This window comes from Suricata suricatta, chromosome 12, assembly GCF_006229205.1.
Source record: "Suricata suricatta isolate VVHF042 chromosome 12, meerkat_22Aug2017_6uvM2_HiC, whole genome shotgun sequence".
Taxonomy (NCBI): domain Eukaryota; kingdom Metazoa; phylum Chordata; class Mammalia; order Carnivora; family Herpestidae; genus Suricata; species Suricata suricatta.
In genome coordinates, this window is record NC_043711.1 from 39955596 (window position 1) to 39976066 (window position 20471).

Below are 20471 nucleotides of genomic sequence, written 5' to 3' on the forward strand. Positions count from 1 at the left end.
AAACATGGGCAGATGCTAAGATTGTCCTCTGTGTCAGGTTTTAAGTATTGGAGTACATCACTGAAATACTCATTGGTGGGTCAATTTTAAAGGTGGATCCCCTGAGTCATCAGTGCCTCAGAAATGGAGTTCTGTTTAGAATGATTAATAGTACTATGGTGTGATCTGAGTTACCTTTGGAAGAAAGAGTAGACATCAAATGAGTCTAAACGATAAAAATAGACAGATGAGCATACATGTAGAAGTGTTCTGGGTCTCTCAGTTCATTCTAAGGAGATTTTCAGGGGCATACCCAGGGAAGCTTTACTCTCTGATGTCTACTGGCACTGAAGATTGAATTGGAGAAATTTGTGAATTGTCTGCTCCCTGCTGAGGCTTGTTTGTGCCTCTTTCTGCCAGCATTTCCTTTGAAAAGGAAGAAAACAAACTAACAAGAGTGGAAGGAAGCTTAGAAATAAATAGTAATGTCTAATCTGTCTTGGCACCTGCTTCTCAATGGACTTGAACTAATGCTCAACTGTTTAAGATGTTTAGAAGAAGAAATGATCAACTCAAGCACCCCCAATTGAATTTTTGCATCAAAATGAGCTCCAAGAAACTATCCTGATGGTAAAGTAGGTATATGTCTGAACTTTTAATCAAACAGATCTAGCTATTTTCAAATCCCACTTCTGTCACTTAGTAGCTGAGATTCTATATGAAAGTTACTCCCTCTAAACCTCAGTTTCCACATTTGCAAAATGACAATAACAATAGTACCTATTAGGGGCACCTGGGTGGCCCATTTGGTTGAGTGTCTGACTCTTGATCTCAGCTCAGGTCCTGATCTTGGGGTCACGAGTTCAAGCTTCTCATTGGGCTCTACTATGGGCATGGAGTCCACTTTAAAAAAAGTACTTATTACATTACATAGACTTGTTATAAAGATTAAATTAGAAATCTGCACATACTATTTAAGTGTCTAGTCTGTAGTTAGTGTTCAGTGTTATCTCTTAAGATCATTTTAGCATCTGCTGTCCAAATTCTATGGATATATTAAAGTTGGCAAGTTAAGATAGAACCACTTTATTCTAGCCTTCTTGCTGGTGTTTAGTAAAAGGTCAGGCTTCACTTCAGAAGGCACACCATAGCTAGACCCACCCAAGGTAATTCCCAGGATGGTATTTTGAGCCAAGGTAAAGGAGAGACAGACTTAGTTGTTGACAAGACTCTTAGGTATCTCCTGGCCCAGGGAGAGGAAGCTCAGAGAATACCACACACAACTATTCTCACTTCCAGACTGCTGCTAGAGCAGGCAGAAAACAGAAAGCTCAGGCCAGCCAGACCACAGGTGGAAAAGCCACTGGAGACAGGAACCTGTTCCAAAGCTATCTGGCACAGCTGTTGAAAGTGAAGGTCAGCCAAATTCATGAGGTGTCACGTCTATTGCTCTTGAAGATGAACAGGAAAAAAATTGATTTGAAAAAAGTTAATATCTAATTTGGCTCTTCAAAATGGTCGGCCAGAGTGCATTGGAATTAAAAGACTAGACTGAATGTGAGTCTAAGCTGTGATTTTATAGAGGGGGACACTCAGAACCAAGAAGAAAATGAATTATCCCAGGCTACAGAGACATCAGTACAAAGTCAGGCCAGTGGTCCTAATCTCTGGACTACAGTTTCTATTACATAGCATTGCTGACCTCTGTCTCTTGGCAATTTAAAGGACAAAATTCATGTAAGAATCTAATATAGTGAGTTGCTTAATAGTAAGATTTTGAAAAATTATATGAAGTTACAGCACATAAAGAAATGCTTTCCACTAGGTGGGTAGCATTTAGCTTGAGCCATTTTATATCTTGAAAATGGCTTTTTGGGAAGCTAATGAGGGAAAGGGCACAATAACTTTTATAAGATTTTGACTTTGTTTGGCTTTCAAACTTATGCTTTAAAAAAATTAAACAAAGGAAAGCAATATGCTTTCCTTTAAGATGAAAAAATTGGCATATGTGATACTTTCCTCTCAAAAGATAAAACTGAACTGTTGAAGTAGTTGATGATGGATTGGAAGAGCATACAGTACCATTATTTTACTGGACCTTATTGTCACCCATAGTGAACATTTGCAAGAAAGCAAGCCCAGGTGGGGATTATTTCCCTGGTTCACAAAAAGATAAGCTAAGCGTGCCTGGATGCAAATTGAACCTTTAACCTTAGACTCATCAGCACCGCATTCTAACAGCCCAGCTATAAAGCTTCCTACTCTAGTGTCACAATTAAACACCCACATGCCCCATCATGCAATGCTGGATCCCTACAAATCTATTAAAAAGACACTATTCCTGCCAGAAACAGTGAAAGCTCAAGCTGCCTAAAACAGCCAAACAAGCAAACACAATGTTTTGCATCATTTTACTTCAAAGTATATTGGAAAGCAAGTAAGCCATTTCCAACATAATCTGAACTCAAGGGCACTAAAGCATGACATTCATACTTTCTTCCTTTAAACTTATTTAAATGACTTCATAGAATTTTTACAGAATAAGGATATATTCTCCAGAGCAGCACAGTCCTATAGAAATAGAATGCATGTCACACATACAGGCTGCCTTTGTAATTTTACATTTCTTGTAGCCACATTTTAAAATGTGTAAACAAGTGCAAGAACCATATGATCCTCAATAGATGCAGAAAAAGAATTTGACAAATTACAGCATCTTTTCTTTATAAAAACCTTCAAGAAAGTAGGGATAGAAGGAACATACCTCAACATCATAAAGGCCATATACGAAAGACCCACAGCTAATATCATCCTCAATGGCAAAAAAAAATGAGAACTTTTGCCCTGAGATCAGGAACACGACAAGGTGTCCACTCTCACCATTGTTATTCAACATAGTACTGAAAGTCTTAGGCTCATCAGTCAGACAACAAAAAGAAACAAAAGGCATACAAATTGGCCTGGAATAAGTCAAACTTCCACTCTTTGCAGATGACATGATACTCTACATGGAAAACCCAAAAGATTCCACCAAAAAAACTTCTAGAACTAATACATGAATTCAACAAAGTCGCAGGATATAAAATCCACATACAGAAATCAGTTGCATTTCTATACACCAATAATGAAACAGCAGAAACAGAAGTCAAGGAATCAATTCCATTTATAATTATACCAAAACCCATAAGATACCTAGGAATAAGGGCTAAAAGATAAAAACTTTATTAAAGAAATTGAAGAGGGCACAAAGAAATGGAAAACTTTCCATGCTTATGGATTGGAAGAAAAAATATTATTAAAATGTCATACTACCCAAATCACTCTACACACTGAATGCAATCCCTATCAAAATAACACTAGCATTCTTCACAGAGCTAGAACTAACAATTCTAAAATTTGTATGGAACCAGAAAAGACCTCAACTAGCCAAAGTAATGTTGAAAAAGAAAACCAAAGCTGGAAGCATCACCATTCCAGACTTCAAGCTGTATTACAAAGCTTTAATCATTTAGTCAGTATGGTACTGGCACAGATGCACAGATCAATGGAACAGAATAGAGAACCCAGAAATGGACCGACAAGTATGTGGCCAACTAATCTTTGACAAAGCAGGAAAGAATGTCCAATTGAAAAATGACTCTCCAACAAATGGTCCAGAAAACTGGACAGTCACATGCACACCATACACAAAAAATAAGCTCAAAATGGATGAAAGACCTAAATGTAAGACAGGAAACCATCAAAATCCTATGGGAGAAAACAGATAGCAACCTCTTTGACCTTGGCTGCAGTAACTTCTTACTAGCCATGTCTCCAGAGGCAAGAGAAACAGAAGCAAAAATGAACTATTGGGACATCATCAAAATAAAAAGCTTCTACACAGCAATGGAAATAATCAACAAAACTAAAAGGCAACCTTCAAAATGGGAGAAGATATTTACCAATGACACATCAGATAAAGGGTTAGTATCCAAAATCTATAAAGAACTTATTAAACTCAACACCCCAAAAATAAATAATCCATTTAAGGATTAATGGATAGACTCTTTTCCAAACAAAACATCCAGATGGCTAACAGACACATGAAAAGATGCTCAATATCACTCATCATCAGGGAAATACAAATCAAAACTGCAATGAGTTACCACCTCACACTTTTAAGAAAGGCTAAAATTAACAACTCAGGAAACAACAGGTGTTGGCAAGGAAGTAGAAAAAGGAGAACACTCTTACACTGTTGGAGGGAATGCAAACTGGTGCAGCCACTCTGAAAAACAGTATGGAGGTTCCTCAAAAAACTAAAAATAGAACTACATTATGTCCTAGCAATTGAACTAGTAGGTATTTATCCAAAGGATACAAAAATGCTGCTTTGAAGGGGCACATGCACCCCAATGTTTATAGCAGTGCTATAAATAGCCAAATTACAGAAAGAGGCTTATGTCCAACTGATGAGTGGATAAAGAAGATGCGGTTTATATATATGATGGAATATTACTCAATGATAACAAAGAATGAAATCTTGCCATTTGCCACAACACGGATGGAACTAGAGTGTATTTGCTATATGAAATAAGTCAGTAGAGAAAGACAAATACCATATGATTTCACTCATGTGTGGGATTTAAGAAACAAAACAGATGAACATAGGGGAAGGGAATGAAAAATAAGATAAAAACAGAGAAAGGGGCAAGCCATAAGAGACTTAAATACAGAGAACAAACTGAGGGTTGCTGGAGGGAGAGTGGGTGGGGAGATAAGTAAATGGGTGATGGGCATTAAGAAGGGTACTTGTGATGAGGACTGGGTGTCATATGTAAGTGATGAATTACTAAATTCTGCTCCTTAATCAATACTACACCATATGTTAGCTAACCTGGATTTTAAATAAAAACTTGGAAGAAAAAATTAAAAATATAAAAAGGTGAAATTAATTTTTGAAATATATCCAATAATCTATTTTAATTAATCCAGTGTATCCAAAATATTATCACTTTACCTGTAATTAATATAGAAATTGTTAATGAGATATCTTACATTATTTTCCTGCTAAGTCTTCAAAATCTGGGGTTTAGGTTACACCTGGGGTGCTGACACTGTCTAGGACAGATCTCTAGACGTGTTTGTTTCTTTTAGTCAGTACAATTAAGAAGAAAATTCAATACCCGACAAGCAATAACCAAAATAATTGTTCTGCAGTAGGTATTCCTAAACACTCAATGGATTGATCCATTTAGCTATTTGGGAAGTGCACTAGATAACACCTTTTGATAGGTCCACTAGAGGGATTAGTACCTTCCTACTTACAATCACATTTTCTCTGGCTCACGCTGTGGTAGCAGAAACCTGCACGTGCAAGCTTGGGTGTAAAGCGGCTCTGTATTTTCCTTTTATCTCTGGCCATCTGTTGGGGATATTTTATTATATACATAGAACATTCTTGTAAATGCTTGCAATTTAACTAGAGACTTACACATTTTTTCCCTTGTCGTATTATCAAATACTCAGTTATTTCTAAGGGTAAAACTGTTCTTTCTATTCACTATTTAAACACCATGCAAGAAAAAGTGATTTTGCTTTGTCACTCTTGAAGTTGTCTAATGCTGTTTTTGACTCTAGACCAAGGGAAAAGGCCTGCCTTTTCTCCACAGAAAGTGAGTTTTGTCAGTGGTTACAGTTTTATTGTTGACACTGTACCTCTGTATTAGTGTTAGCACAAGGCTCATAAACCTTAGCAACTTCATTAGTCACCAATTAGTTTCAAATGAATTTTACTGTCTTGAATCAAATGGTGCTCTTCGTGGACTAGAGTTCATGTTCATAAAGGATTTCGCATCTGACTGCCTGGAGCAATGGCACAGATTTGGTGTCACCAGTTCTTTAGTTAGGAATTCTGATTTGAGGGAGATCCCTCAAGGTCTCTGAGGACAGATTGCTTCCTGTTGTCACTGTCTCCTAGTTCCATTGATTCCACCTTACCTGTCCTCAGAGGCTGCATACAAGCATGAGGAAGGACCTAGAAATGGGACCAGAAGACTTGGGTTTCCATCTGAGGTCTGCATCTTGGTACAAGACCTCAGACAGATTGCTTAAGCTTTCTGTGTATCGGCTTGTTCATCTATGAAATGGAGAGGAAAAGCCTCTTATCACACAGAGTGTTTTTGAGAAGAGAGTGAGATAATGACATTAAAGTGGCTTGTGAACTGTGAAGTATTTTGCAAATGTCAGGAATGAATGTTATTGAGCTAAGGAGGGGTATGGACTTGTGAAGACCATCTTCATCCTGAGACCCACTCTTGAGGTGCAAGAAAATTTGGATGTTGTTTTAGATCCTCCTCTCTGGAGAACCTCTATTCCACAAGGCATTGACTTAAGGAAGAGGTGAGGCATTATGTGCACCTTACCTAGCTGAGCAATCCCCTTAATCCCCCTGTTCTTTTTGTCTCCTCTACCCAAGCTTATGACATCATTTCCCTTGCTGGCTGTCATTGGTGACCTTTTAATCATGGTTTCATTTGGATTAAAAGATTGGGAAACAGCAACATTATTATATGTACCAAGACCAGGGTGAGTAAGACTGGCTTTACAGATTCTTAGCCCTGTGGTAGAGAAAACTTTTCTGAGTTTGATTTACGTTGCAGGTTTGTTCTGATTGCCCATTGAAAGTATACAAACTGGGGCACCTGGGTGGCTAAGTTGGTTGGGCGACTGACATCAGCTCACGTCACAATCTCACGGTCTGTGAGTTCGAGACCCGGGCTGGGCTGTATGCTGACAGCTCGGAGCCTGGAGCCTGCTTTGGATTCTGTGTCTCCCTCTCTCTCTGCCCCTCCCCTCTTCTCTCTCTCTCTCTCTCTCTCAAAATTAAATAAACAACAACAAAAGATTCGAATTTAGATAGCTCTCATTATCTTGCATTTCTAGGAAACTTTTATTTTTTTATATTTACTTATTTTGGGATAGAGAGAGAGACAGACAGAGAGAGAACAAGCTGGGGAGGGGCAGAGAGAAAGGGAGAGAGAATCCCAAGCAGGTAGCACAGAGCCCTACATGGGGCTTCATCTTTCTAACCGAGAGATTGTGACCTGAGCTGAAATCAGGAGTCAGACATTTAACTGACTGAGTCACCCAGGCGCCCCTTCCAGAACCCTGTTTCTGAGCCTAGTTAGCTTAGTTCCTTCCCTTACTCCCTTCTTCCTTCCCTCCCTTTCCTTAATATTACGATAATACTAGGGAATTTATTGATTTGGGTACCATTACAAGGCTAGATTTGTTTAAGTAGTATTAACAGTGTTCACCTGTAACACTTTCATCTGTTGACATGCTATTTATGCTTTTTTCTTTTTAATGACCGAAACCTAATATTGCACCTTATAAGTGCCAATTGAATGAATAGTGAATAGTAATAACACTTTTGAGGGTCTGAAATGTGTTGGGGAGATCCTCTTACTTACTCTTCTATGTGGCCTTATGACCAAATAATATTGTCCCTATTTTATAGGTAAGAAAGTCAAATGGCAGAGTAGTACTTCAGAAATTTACCCGAGTCATGCAGTGGCAAGATGTATGGATTTGAAATTAGGCAATTATTGTTCTAGTGGCCATCCATTTTGTACCATATATCTGCACCTTTATTTTAACAAAAGTAGTTCCTTTGATAATATTGACTCTAGTAGAGATAAAAATGGCACTAGAGCAGGAGCTATAGAAAGTCTATATTTAAGACAGAGAAAGGGTGTGACATAGAGATGAGATCCTTCTTTTCTCTACATCATATTCTATTAAATTTCTACTTAACTTTCACAAAAATAATGAAAATTTACCAAATACTTATGTCAGGCAGTGATTAGTAATTTATATATGTTAAATTCTCATGGTTATCTCATTAAGCATTAAGCCTTTTCTTTCTTTCTTTTTATTTTATATGAAGAAATTATGTCACAGAGAGAGTAAGCACTTTGTTCACAGTCATAGAGCAGGTCCTGGCTTTGATGTAACCTATGTCTGTATAACACCATGGGAAATCTCTTAACTACTTCATTATACTTTCATTTTTTTGCCTTTATAGTCACAACCAGCAGTGACATGTTAAGTTTGTTTGTGATTATTGATAATCCCTACCAGACTGTGACCTCCTGGAGAGTTGGGCACTTTGTCTTTAACATCTGTATTGCACCTACTATTTAGCTAGTGCTCAGTATGTGCATATTCAGTGGACAATTCTTAAACTCAGCCAGATGATCAGTCTGTCTGTTACACTAAGAACTAAGAGAAATGATTATTCATAGCTCATTGTTATCATTGGTGATATCAATTCCATGCTGTAGCAGACACTTTTTGTGTCCTGTACCACATCCCCTTGACCTACCACCAAACTCTGGTGTGACTGTGTTGGACATTTCCCATGCACGATAACCACATCTCAACTTAAGGACCTTCTACTTCTCCCTATTCTTCTGCCTGAAAGCTTTTTCTGAAGCCTCTGAAACTCTCTTGTTTTGGGCAGCACAGAATTGTGAGGGAGATAATGTTCTCAGGAGCAAACCTCACCCAGTGAAAAGTAGAATAAATGCCTCTGCCTTTGTTCTTCAGAGAACATTCTTAGGTGCATTCTACATGGTCTCTTGAGAATGAATCCCCAACTTTGCTGAACATCAATTGTCCACTGTGTTTACCAACACCTGCCCCTGTTAGTTCATCCTTCTTTGTCTCACTCTCTCCATTCTCTAACTGCTGCTTTCTGGGAGTAGCTCCACAGTAAATTTCTTGCCCCAAGTCCATTTGGGCTTTATGGGGGATGGACTGGGAAAGGGAATAAAAACAAATTAGATACATGTCTGTTTGCTAATGGCTTTGTGCCAGAGGCCACATATTATGTCACATAATGTGATTAAACCACGTGTTTGGATTAATTAGAGAAGTTATCTCAGAGGAGATTGAGCATCAGATGGCTTAGATAGATAGTTTTAAGATGAGTGGAGAGACAGCTTAATTGTCAGAATTGCCCTTTTCCCCTTTAAGAATGCACAATGTGTAACCAATTATAGCAATGAGAAGGTGCAATGTGTAAAGGGGATGCAAGAATGAGTCAGTCAGATTGCTGAAAACTAAGACGACCACAAATGCAATTTACTCCATTTTTAGCAGCATTATTGATTTTGGCGTAAAAAAGACTAACCTACAGTGCATTCCTAAATCTGTGGTCCATAGCACTTGCACTTGATAAGTTTTATCACCTTTTTCTCTTGAGTCTCTGTTAAGGCTTTATTTTTTAAAGATGGCAGATATGATATACATAATCACTGAGCAGTTACCCCACCAAAAAAAAAAGTTGAAAAAAGAACAGGGCAGATGGTGTCATGAAAATTATATTGAAGAATCTCCCTTATAGTGATGAAAGATGCAGCAGTGAGGTACTGGCATGCATATGGGTGGCAGGAAAGGATTTATGCCTGGTGTGTCTGGGCTCATAATAACTAATGTATCAACTTGTTTCAAAACTTTTTAATTAGGAGGATCAGCAGGATTTGTGGATGAGTCATGAGGAGAAGACCTTTCACTTTCATAAATGAGGACAGACTACACATCAGTAGCAATAGCTGCATTTATTTCATGCCCAAGTATAAAAGGCACTGTTCTAATGATGATAAGGTCAAGGGTCTGATCCCTATATGAGTTAAGTCAGGCTGTCTGTTTCCTTGGCCCTGACTGCCTTCCTCACTTCTTGGCAGCTATCACACAAATACATGGGTCTAATGTGGTATAACACAAACTTCAAATTTAAGTCTGATGTTGTCATTTATCTGTTAAGAATCTTTCACTGGTTTCCCTACATGAGCCTAAAATCTAAATTCCAGATCAGAGGCCTTAAGGCTCTGTTCAGTTTGGTGCCTTCCTCTTAGCTCTATTAACTCATTTAACAAAACAAAACAAAATGATTTTATTTATTTATTTATTTAGAGAGAACATGTGTGCGAGAGAAAGCATGGGGGAGGGGTAGAGAGACAGAAACCCAAACAGGTTCCGTGCATTCAGCACAGAGTCAGACATGGGACTTGATTTCACAAACCATGATACCATGACCAAAATCAAGAGTCAGCTGCACAGCAGATGGAGCTTCCCAGGTACCCCTCTGTAACCTCATTTTGGAGGACTCTCCCCTTTGCTCCCCAATTCAGCTGAACCATCTTCTGGTAGGTCCAGCTTTTCCCAAGCATTTTCCTAATACTTAATAAATTGTTATTAGTACAGCATAATAATGTAACATAATAAGCCATCATCTTATATTTTAATGAGATAATATTAATGAAAACTTGTATGCTGAACTGTTAATACTGTATAATAGTAATTATTTTTAAAGTTTATTTTTTTTTTCAAGAGAGAGAGAAGAGAGAGCGAGCTGGGGAGGGGCAGGAGAGAGCGAGATTGAGAATCCAAACCAGACTCTGCACTGCCTTCCCAGAGTCTGGTGTGGGGCTCAAACTCAAGGACTATGAGATCATGACCTGAGCTGAAATCAAGAATCAGTCACTTAGGGCACCTGGGTGGCTCAGTTGGTTAAGCTTCCAACTTTGGCTTAGATCATGATCTGTAAGTTCAAGTCCCAGGTCAGGCTCCATGCTGACAGTTCGGAGCCTGGAGCCTGCTTCAGATACTGTGTCTCCTTTTCTCTCTGCCCCACCCCTGCTCATTCTCTGTCTCTCAAAAATAAATAAACATTAAAAAAATGTCAGTCACTTAACTGACTGAGCCACCCAAGTGCCCCAATAATAATCATCATTGATTAGCAGATCTGGAATTTTATTTTTTTTTAATTTTTTTACGTTTTGAAAGTCCATTTTATTTTATTTTATTTTATTTTATTTTAAATAGTTTATTGTCAAATTGATGATCTGGAATTTTAGAAAGCAAGAACTCTTGGACTATTTAAGGAGCAAAAAGAATTGTAAGCAGAGCATTCTTTAACTGAGAATGCTCGTCACAGAATGAAAAATGTTTGTGCATTTACTGTAGTGTTCTGTATTTGTTAATATTCCTGAGTATGATCAGACTTGCATGATCCTAAGAATAACAATTCAGATTTAGTGCACTGGAAACAAAGTCCTCATTCCTAGAGCCTAACAAGTTGTATTATGTAGCTCACTTGTTTGCTCAATGCCTATTTCTCTCATGAAGACAATGTATATTTCCCCAGAACCAGTATAATGCCTGACACCTAACAGATACTCCATAGATACCTTTTGATTGGCCAGTAGACAAAGCAAAATATCCATTCTAGGGTTGCTGAACAAAAACTGTCATTTTTGGTACAAAGGATGAAGCTTTAAACTTCCACAGGAGGTTACAAGTTAGATTTGAAACAATGCAGAGAATTTCTACAAGCTTCAAATCTAGACTTTTTAATCATTGGTTGATAATTATGTTGGTCTTAGCTAGAAAGCTATTGGTTTCTGTTTGGAAATTTGCCTGGGACAAGTCTGGTGTTGAGCAGAATTATCTTGATGTTGATGGAGAGCCCTCTGGCCATTGAGTAGAGTTATGAGCATCCCCACTGGTGCAGTGGGAGACAGAATTTGGGCTTCTTGGAAACTACATTTCTCACTTTTGCTCAATAGTGTTTTGAAATGGTTTTGATCAGAGTGGCACTTAGCACTCTGGATAGTATATCCTCAATATATATTTAGTGTATGAAAGAAAGATTTACATTTTCTATTATTAATCAATGGTCTTACGACATTCAATCCCTAATTTAGTCCTTTCCTACATTGGGTAGGTTGACCTATGTAACCAGTAGAATGTTGTAAAAATGACAGAGTGTGACGTCTGAGGCTAGGTCATAAAGTACACATAGTTTCCTTCTTGTTCTTTCTTGACTCATTCACTCTGGGAGAAGTCAGCTGCCATGTTGTGAGAATACTCAGGCAGCCTAGAGAGAGATTAATGTGGTGAGACTGAGGCTGGTTGCCAATATCCATGTGTGTAAGTTATCTTGGAAATGGACCCTTCAACCCCGATCAAGTCTTTAGATGCCTGCTGCCCAGCCAACTAAGCTGCTTTTAAATTCCTAATTCATGGAAAGGAAGATAAAACATGTTTGGTGTTTTAGGCTACTAAGTGTTGAGTTAATTTGTTATGTGACACTAGGTGACAAATATACATAGGGATCAAAGCTGTGTTTCAAACAAGACCTCATTAGAAACCAGGCCTTAATTCTATTGTCTTTATCATTCTTTACCCACTTTCCTGCTGGTATGTTGGTGACCTTGGTATATACTGAAAATGGTAATCTGGTGTCTGTTATACTATTTGCCAATGTTTTTCTCTATTCCGTCATTTGTTTTTATTTTGGTTTTATTATTATTATTATTATTATTATTATTATTTTGAGAGACAGAGGCAGCGCGAGCAGGGGAGGGTCAGACAGGGAGGGAGATACAGAATCTGAAGCAGGCTCCAGGCTCTGAGCGAGCTGTCAGCACAGAGCCTGATGCGGGGCTCGAACGCACGAACCGTGAGATCATGACCTGAGCCAAAGCCGGACGCTTAACCAACTGAGCCACCCAGATACCCCTTGGTTATATTTTTGATATTCAGTAGTAAGTTCATTTTAAGGTAATATAATAAGTCATTTTCCTTTTTTTATTTCTTTTTTATTGAATCACCTCTAACTTCTTTTTTAAAGCTTTAATAAATATTTAATTAGTTTTAAAATTATTTTATTTTGTATATTTCTGTCTTTAAATACTGTTATTTATTCTGGTGTAAAGTTAACTGTTTTGGGAGAATAATCTTCCAGCTACCTTACTACTATAAAATCTAGAATTGTTCTTATATGGTACTATGTATTTCACGATAACACTTTCAAAATTGCTAGTTATAGTTGATTACATATCCTTGTTCCCCTTATCTATGTGATCTGCCACTTTGTCAAAGAAGACAGTGTACATTGCTCTGTTCTATATTAAGTCATGCTGATTACTACCTAATATGTTTTTCTACAAATTTCTTGCCACTTAAAATTAGATGGTTCTATTTTAGATTTTCTCTAAGCATAAAAGTCCATCAGTCTGCAACTTCATATATCTGAGGTTATTCAGAAAACTTTAACCCACTTTCTGGCATATAAAATATCACCTTGACTTTTTCTCTTCCTTTGGGTTTATGTTTGATCCACTAGCTTGCACTTGCAGAAATGTCAATAGTCAATTTTCTTTTAATTAATATTTTTATCAAAGCTGACATTCTGTCACCCTCATTTATAAATCTATTAGTAAATTCTTTGGTAGTTTTCATAAGGAAGAAGAAAACCCACCAACTTTTTTTGAGACTTTTTAAAAAGTTTCATTTAAGTGGAAAATAAAATATCCACCTTGTGGAAGAAATTTTATTTGTGACAAAGCCAGCTTGTAATTTCTGTGGTTGAAACTTGACCCAGGAGTTCAGGACGTCATGTGTCTGCATTTTGAATTGTTTCTAAGCAGCCACATTTGATCACAACCTGGGCGACTGGTTCTGGCATTTCACCTGTACTGTCTCAGACTGGGTCAGCAGCTACTGGTGATTCTGACAAATCTTGTCATTTGTTTTCCTAAAGGCAGACCTTTCTTTTAAACACGGTCAAGCTGTATCTTTTGCTCTTACTGCTGGAAGGTTTTCAGTTTGAAAAAAGCCACTGTAGTGCTATTTTATTTGTCATATTCTATTCCTACCTTCATTAACAGAGTTTCCTAGTCGCTGAACAAGATCAGCTAGTATTTTATTTTATTACTTCATTTATATTTCATATTATTTTTTAAAGTTTTTATTTATCTATTTTTAGAGAGAGAGAGAAAAATAAAGCATGAGTCAGAGAGGGGCTGAGAGAGGGAGAGAGAATCGCAAGCAGCCTCTGCACTGTCAGCGCAAAGTCATGAACCCTGAGATCATAACATGAACCAAAATCAAGAGTCGGACACTTAACTGACTGAGCCACCTAGGTGCCGCTTATTATTTAATTTTAAATTTTAATTCCAATATAATTAGCATACAGTGTTATATTCATTTCATGTGTACAATAGAGTGATTCAATAATTCTATATGTTAATCAGTGCTTACTATGATACATATACTCTTAATCTTCTTCATCTATTTCACCAGTTCCTTTGCCCATCTCTCTTCTGGTAAGCATCCAGTTCTCTATAGTTGAGTGTGTTTTTTTGTTTCTCTTTTGTCTTTGTTCATTTGTTTTGTTTCTTAAATTCTACATATGAGTGAAATCATATGGCATTGTCTTTCTCTGACTGATTTTTCTTAGTGTTATATCCTGTAGATCTATCCATGTAGTGTAAATGGCAAGATTTCATTTCTTTATGACTGAGTAATATGCCAGGGCGTGTGTGTGTGTGTGTGTGTGTGTGTACACACACACATACACGCCACATCTTCTTTATCCATTCATCTATTGATAGGTATTTGGATTGCTTCCATAATTTGGTTATGTAAATAATATTGCCGTATGTGTCTTCTCAAATTAGTGTGTTCATATTCTTTGAGTAAATACCCAGTAGTGCAATTACTAGATCATAAGGTAATTCAATTTTTAATTTTTTGAGGAAACTCCATAATGTTTTCTACAGTGGCTACACCAGTCTGAAGCCCCACCAGTACTGCATGAGGGTTCCTCTCTTTCCCCATCTTCATCAATGCATATTTCTTGTGTTTTTGATTTTAGCCATTCTTTGTCTTTACTCTTATATCTTTAGTCAAGATAAAAGGTTATATCTTATTGTGATTTTGATTTGCATTTCCCTGATGATGAGTAATATTGAACAGCTTTTCTGCTGTTCATCTGTATGTCTTTAAAACATTTTGTCCTTACTTATTTGTTTTGAGAGAGCGCGCGCATGCATGGGAGGTGCAGAGAGAGGGAGAGAGAAGATCCCAGGCAGTCTCCACACTGTCAGCACAGAGCCTGATGTTGGGCTCAAATTCACGAATCATGAACTGAGCCTAAACCAAGGGTCGAATGAGCCTACTGAGCCACCCAGATGCCCTGGTTATCTGTATGTCTTTAGAGAAATGTCTGTTCATGTTTTCTGCCCATTTTAATTGGAGTATTTGGGGGGTTTTGGCGTTGAGTTGTATAACTTTTTCATATATTTTGGATACTAACTCTTTATTGGATATGTCATTTGCAAATATCTTCTCCCATTCAGTAGGTTGTCTTAGATTATTTCCTTCACTGTGCAGAAATCTTTTATTTTGAAAAAAATCACTGTGTTTTATTTTTGCTTTTGTTTCCTTTGTTTCAGGAATCATATCTAGAAAAATGTTGCTATAGCTGATGTTAAAGAAATTACTGCCTGTGTTCTCTTCTGGGGATTTTATGGTTTCAGATCTTACATTGTCTTCAGTCCATTTTGAGTTTATTTTTGTTTATGGCATGAGAACGTGGTCCAATTTTATTCTTTTGCATGTAGCTTTCCACTTTTTCCACCACCATTTGTTGAAGAAACTGTCTTTTTCCCACTGCATATTTTTGCCTCCTTTGTCAAAGATTAATTGCAAAAAAAAAAAAGCTTAATTGACCATATATTGTGGGTTTATTTCTGGGCTATCTATTCTGGTCCATTCGTCTATGTGTCTTTTTTGTTCTACTACCATACTGTTTTGATTACTATAGCTTTGTAGTATATCTCAAAATCTATCAGATAGTATTTTTTAAATTATGTTTTTAATCTTTATTTATTTTTGAGAGAGAGACAGAGTGCAAGCAAGGGAGGAACAGAGAGAGAGGGGTATACAGAATCCAAAGCAGGCTCTATGCTCTGAGCTATATGCACAGAGCCCCACACAAGGGCTCAAAGTCACGAACAATGAGATCATGACCTGAGCCACCCAGGCACCCTATCAGCTAGTATTTTAATAGTACCTTTGAATTAGGAGGAGAGTTTTTTTTCAATTGATTTGTGTGCTTTTCTCCTCCTGTTAACACCTAGTGTATCTTGTACTTTGTTAAAGCAATATTCTATGCCCTGTTTTGTGTCATCTCACAACTACTCTACTGCATTCACTCCATGCTTAAAACTTTTCAGTAGCCATTTTCATTGGCACTTTAGTTTTTCAAACCAGCTCTATTTTCTGTTATCACGGGTCTTGGAACATGGTGCTTCCTCTTCCTGTAATGTACTTCCTCTTTGCTCCTTTCTCCTTTCACTAGGTTAATGACTATTCATCTATCAAATCCAAGTTGAGGCATCATTTGCTCAAGAACAGTTTAGGTACTTTTATTATGTGTTCTAAACAAATCATTTTTAGTCTTCTAATTCTCATTAGTTTGTATGATTATTTAATCCATCTAGAGTACTCATTCCATGAGAACAAGTACTAACTGGATTTGGTTTGGCCCACCATTTTTTTCCTCCCAACATTGTATCTTCTGCATCTAGTACCATGCCCTGAACATGTAAGCAACCAAGATTCTTTCCCTTGTAATGTGTTACAGTTTCAGAGAAGTAAATGGGACTGAGAGAGGTATTACAAAGAGACTCATCAGGTGAAGGCTATGGGGAAATTTGAAGCATTATTTGGTGCTATGACAATTTATGCTTAGCCTGAAGCTGTAAGGTCTGAAGAGTATTACACTCAGTCTAGATATGATTTAAATGTTCATAGTCCAGAATCTTCTACTCATTAGTAGAAGAATGGTATCTCTACCTGTCTGGTCTCAATATTATGTCTAAAAAATGGTGAGTGAATGAGTGAGTCCTGGGGTGGCAATGATTGTAGAATTATTGGCAAAAATTCTAACTGCAGGTCTATAAAAACAACTTGATCACTTTTCCCTCACATTCTTTGCTAAAAGAAGTAGAATATGCTTGTGACTTGGAGATTTAGGATAGACATTTATTCCATTCTAGCTCTTCCAAGTGTGCAGAGGGACTGGTTCCACCTATCTTTACATTGATTTATGGTTTTGTGAGGCTCAATGTAGGCCATTTCTAATAAGGGAGGACTGAATCTCAGTATGTTTATTTCCAGTTAGAATAATGAAATGTTAGTATTGGTTGAGAGTCAATAAATATAGCCACTTATTTTCTTTGTGAGGAAAGCTAAGGCTTGAGAGGGAAAATAGACAGCTCAGATTCAACTGAAGGCTTTTGACTCTATGTCCAGTACTCTTTCCACTCTACCACATGGCTTATTTTATGCCACACTGTCATTTTTAACACACTTAAAAAGATCTTAAAATGATCTCTGATGTAATAATGAAATCTGAAAAGTTAGTGAAGGATTGATGCATTTTTTTCATATTTTCTGATAGATATCCTTTTTATGATTATAAAAGTAGTATATGCTTATTGTAAGAAATTTCAATCCATTCAGAAGTACACAAACTCAAAAGTAAAGGATTCTTCACAATCTAAATCCCTCAGAGACACCTACTATTAACTTGGTTCACAATTTTTAGGTTTCACACACTCACACACATACACATACACACACTTTTTTTCATATACATATCTATACATCACAGCTTCTATCTTTGTATCTACTTGCAGATGATAGATAGAATATAGATAGATATATTAGATAGATATCTTACATATATATAAATATCTTGTATAAATATAATTTTTATATACATATTCAAAAATTAGACTGTATTATGCTATTTGCATCCTAGTTCTTTTTCTTGACAATGTTTAAGGGACACATGGACAGCAAACAATACATAGATATAATTTCTTGTTAGTACACTTACTCCACTTATGTTGGAGTTACATCCTGTTGAAGCCATCAGAAACCGAAAATATCATAATTTGAAAGTGTAGTTATTATACTTAATCTATTGAACATCATACCTTAATTGTGCTCAGAAAAGTTATATATTTTATTATAAACTTATTTTATAATAAAGTATTGAATATCTTGTGTAACTTATTGAATATCATACTGAAAGTGAAAAACAGAGTGGTTGTGTTTTGGTTGTTTACCTTCTTGATCGGGTGGCTGACTGGGAGCTGCAGCTTGCTGCTGCTACCCAGCATCAGGAAGTGTGTCATACAGCATATTCTTAGCCTGGGAAAAGATCAAAATTCAGAAAATTTAGAATTTGAAGTATGGTTTATACTGAAAATATACCACTTTGGCCTTTCATTGTAAATTTGAAAAATTGCAGGTCACAAACAGTCTGCATTTAATTTATTCTTTTTATTGGGTGACTGGTAGTTCGTTGTATTGCTGTATGTCACTTAAGCAATTATCTCCTATTGGATGTTTATATTGTTTCCAGTCTTTTGCTTCTTTAGACAATGCTGGAGGTGCCTGGCTGGCTCAGTTGGAAAAGCGTGCGACTCTTGATCTCAAGGTCATGAGTTTGAGCCCCATGTTGGGTGTAGAGATTACTTAAATGAATAAATAAATACAGACTTAAAAAATTAGGCAGTGCTGCAGTGAACATCCTTCTTCATGCATCTTTGCGTATTTATGTTTCTTCATAATAAATTTCTAGAAATCACACTTCAAGTTGATCATAATATTTAGGTACAAAATTATGTAAGCAGAGCAAAAAGTTATTCATTTCCTAAAGAAGGAAAGGACAGGGGTTGTAGACTGACAGTAATTTTAGGTAGAGGGCCCCGGAACACATGAACATTTTCTTGGTCAAGCTTTATAGTTTTGTAATCACACTTTTGCAGGGTTGGCTCAGTGCAACAAATTCCAGTTCAGTGGATCCTGCAGGTTCTTTCTAGTTGCTCTGTAAGTATTTGCTTCACTTGGCTGAAGTTCACTGTTAATGATTTGAATCAGGCTAAAGATGCCTTGAGTTTAGGTTCTTCCTTCTAGCCCACAGTTATTTTCCCATCAGCTTTTTCATGAGACCATCAAGTATTGGAAGAGAGTACCAATTATGTGTCAGAGAGTGAGGCAAAGAAGAAAAATATCATTTTCCTGCTGAGAAATTGTCATTTGGAAAAGACAGCCTGACATCTCTGAACTGGCTTCTTGCCTAGAGGAATTGCCAGATAGGAAAGAGCCCCCTTAGCTTGGGTTTGCTATTCCCTTTAGTTGCTTGAACTTTGCTCTCTCTGTGATCACCTGTGATATAGCCAGTATTTGGGGAAACATTTAGTAGCTTCTCCACACCCAAGCTTTAACTCAACCAATGTGATCCATATCTATGTTGAAGGATTATTTCTTCTCAAACAGGAGTCCAGAGACTGAGGGGATCGTATAAGGAGGAGATACATCAGAAGTCATATGGTAGGGTGGCATCTTGCCTCTGGAATTCTCTGCAACACTTCTTTAATGTCACCATCTTTGAGTGGATCCTGTTGGTCTTCAGAATAAAACTTACATTCCTAGCCTAGTAATTAAAATCCTCTATAGTTGACACATAGATTACCTTTTCAACCATATTTCCTAGTTCCCCTAAACATGCTCATATTCTAGTCATTCTTGAACTTCTACTCTTTCTACTCTTTTCTCTACCTGTTAATGCAATTTATGTCACTTAAATGCCATCACTTCCACAATATCACCCTTCTTAAACTTCTGTGACACTTTAACTGTATATTTTGTGACACTAATAATTTTCTATTCTATATTTTGAAATTCTCTATATGTCTTACATCTTCTACTATAATATAAACATTTTGAGAACAGATTGATATGGCTATGACTATTCTTTGTATTTCAATACCCAGGACATTCCTAATACTGAATAAGTATTACTATGGAGATGGATAGACAGACCAATCCAATTTTTAGCAGAATATCCCTGTGCCGGAAAGGCTAAAAGAGGAAACCCATTCCACTCTGGGGATAGCTTGGATTATTAATCCTTAATCATATTATCAGAAAACAGTGCTGTTTCCTAGCTACCTGAATATTTAAGTGCAATACCTAGAGTCACCCACTTCTACTTACCTGTCACCGATTTTCTTTTTTTTTCTTTTATAGTTTATTGTCAAGTTAGTTTCCATGTAACACCCAGTGCTCATCCCGACAAGTGTCCTCCTCCATGCCCATCAACCCTCTTCCCCTCTTCTCCTCCCCCATCAGCCCTCAGTTTGTTCTCTCTATTTAAGAATCTATCATGGTTTACCTCCCTCCCTCTCCCCAACTATTTTTCCCTCTCCCCCTCCTCGACAGTCCTCTGCTACGTTTCTCCTGTTATACTTATGAGTGAAAATATATGGTATCTGTCCTCTGCCTGACTTATTTCACTTAGCATGACACCCTCAAGGACCATCCACATTGCTACAAATGGCCAGATTTCATTCTTTCTCATTGCCATGTACTATTCCATTGTATATATAAACCCCATCTTCTTGATCCATTCATCAGTTGATGGACATTTAGACTCTTTCCATGATTTGGGTATTGTTGACAGTGCTGCCATGAACATCGGGGTACATGTGCCCCTATGCATCAGCAATTCTGTATCCCTTGGGTATATCCCTAGCAGTGCTATTGTTGCCTTGCACCCATTTTCTTATCTGAAGAAC

General features: G+C 37.2%; 1 long non-coding RNA gene across 2 annotated transcripts in view; it reads left to right on the forward strand.

The window, feature by feature from the left end:
• The first annotated feature begins 11872 nt into the window (after positions 1-11872).
• LOC115274934 overlaps positions 11873-20471 on the forward strand; it is a 95776-nt gene continuing 87177 nt past the window's right edge. For both annotated transcript variants that reach the window (XR_003901325.1, XR_003901324.1), the window contains exon 1: positions 11873-11958. This is a non-coding gene — a long non-coding RNA (uncharacterized LOC115274934). The remainder of the gene's footprint in view (positions 11959-20471) is intronic.